This window comes from Glycine soja, unplaced genomic scaffold (genome assembly GCF_004193775.1).
Source record: "Glycine soja cultivar W05 unplaced genomic scaffold, ASM419377v2 tig00106008_1_pilon, whole genome shotgun sequence".
Lineage (NCBI taxonomy): Eukaryota > Viridiplantae > Streptophyta > Magnoliopsida > Fabales > Fabaceae > Glycine > Glycine soja.
In genome coordinates this window covers 7,282-9,708 of record NW_021144599.1, presented here as the reverse complement: position 1 = coordinate 9,708, position 2,427 = coordinate 7,282, and positions in this window count along the sequence as shown.

The following is a 2,427-nucleotide window of genomic DNA, read 5'->3' as shown; positions in this document are numbered from 1 at the left end:
GGATTGGCATTCTCACCCTGGGTCAAGGTTTATGATAAGTTGGGATTTTGGCTCAAGGCTTGTAGACCGGCTGGTCATGATATATGTCAGGGTTTGGCCAACGGTTCGGGGATAAAGGGGATGTCCTACATTATTTCCATGATACACACGCAACAATGATGATTGGGAAATTTTATGCAAAACTGGTCATGCATGCACCCATGTGGACATTCAAGCATCAAGTTTTTATGGTCATGTGACACTAGGGCTCAGGATTCATTTTCCCTATTTTAAGTCAACCCAGTGTTTCCAAAATATGTTCTTTTATCAAATCATGCATTCATATGAGTCCATTTTGGGCGTTCAAAAAATTTTCACAACATTCACTCTTCAGATGTATACACATTTTTTTCAAAAACTGGTTAAGATCAGTAAAATCTTTCAAAGAAAAGTTGGAAATTATCTCTTTTCACAAGCATGTTGTTTTTTAGCTAGACAACTTTTTATTTTTTTTATTATTTTTTTTTCTATTTTTTTTCCTTCTTTTTCTTTTCTTGCTCGCTCTTTTTTTTTCATGAGGTATTTTGCTACCTAAACATACGTACATTTTTGTGAGGTATTTTGCTATATACATGCGTGTCCAAGGTATCTTGCTACCTAAACATACATATATATATTTTGTGAAGTATTTTTGCTACACACATGCATATCCAAGGTATCTTTCTACCTAAACATACATATATATATTTTGTGAAGTATTTTTTGCTACATACGTGCATATCCAAGGTATCTTTCGACCTAAACATACATATATATATTTTTTGTTTACATACATGCATATCTAAGGTATTTTCACTACCTAAACATACATATATATATTTTGTGAGGTATGACTACCTTCCGAGCTTGTGCCTGTTTTATTTAAATTCCTAGGATCATGAGCAACTAGGTGTGTCCTGCTATGACTTGAGAAACAAAAGTGATCAAATAACAAGCAAAGATTTAAAAGGTACTAGGTTGCCTCCTAGTAGCGCTTCTTTAACGTCTTAAGCTGGATGCGTGATGGCTTGTCGGTCATGGACCTAATACTTTGCTTACCTTTGGCTTTGGACATGGTCGCCTATTGGTCGGCCATGGGTCGTAAGCAACGCTCTAACCTTTTTGTGGATGAGCTGAGGTGAACTCTAGAGGTGATAGTGGTGCGTCTGTTGCCAGCTGCCGACCATCCCCAGGCTGCTGTGGTGTTTCGCCCTGCGCCTGCCTGGGGACGCAGTACTTCTTGATGAAAGCTTGATTAGTAGGGGACCTGATGACCTTGCTGGGGGCGACAGACACTCCGTAGAACTGACAGAGGTCCGTAATTAGAGCTTGGCAACTCCAAGACCCTGTTGGACTTCTTCGGGTCCATTGGGTGTCTTGTGGGCGGGATCCCTGCAAACAATAGATGACATCAGAAATCAGTTGAGCGATGTGCATACTTACCTATGTCATGATGACGTGACCTTGCCGGGGGGAATGGGCACCCTGTAGGACTGCAGAGGCCCGTAACCAGAGCTGGAAACCCCAGGGCCCTGTTGGACTTCTCTGGGTCCACTGAGTGTCTTTGTGGGTGCGATTCCTGCAAACAATAGATGGTATCAGAAATCAGTTGAACCATATGTATACTTACCTATGTCACGATGGCATGACCTTGTTGGGGGAATGGGCACCCTGTAGGACTGACAGAGGCCCGTAACCAGATCTGGAAACCCCAGGGCCCTGTTGGATTTCTTCGGGTCCACTGGACGTCTTGTGGGCGTGATCCCTGCAAACAATAGATGACATCAGAAACCAATTGAGCCATTTGCATACTTACCTATGTCATGACGACACAGACCAACTGATACATCTGCAGGGGGAGATTGGCATTGTGGTCGCTGGGCAGAATGCTTCTAAATATCAATGTCATCCATATCCATGTAAGAGTGGTCATGCTGGTGTGCATGATCCGCATTCGTCTTTTTGCAGCGGCATGGGTGAAATCTTGCCCCAGTATGCATAGTAGATGCGTGATAGCCTCCCTCTCTGGATGTGCTCGCACAGTTGGTCGCCCTCCAATATCAGGGGGTGGCCCAGGAACTGATAAAAGGAAACTACTGGCCCCTTAATCGGGAGTGCAAGTCTCGGTTAAGCATCTAAGGGCAAAGGACCTTATATTCTCTTAAGGTGTGTGTGGCGTCCCTAAATTAATGACTGGTTTAATAGTAATAATTTAAATACCAAAAACCATGGTAAATTTTTTTTTTCTTCTTTTTTTTTTCTTTTTCATTTCTTTCTCTTTTCACCATAACTAGGTTTAGAAGGAAAATCCTCACTACAGAGTCCTGAATGGCCAGTTCACAACTCTATTCGGAGTCATTTCTTTCTTACTGCTCATAATCTCTAAACTATTTTGCTGTTTCAAATGGA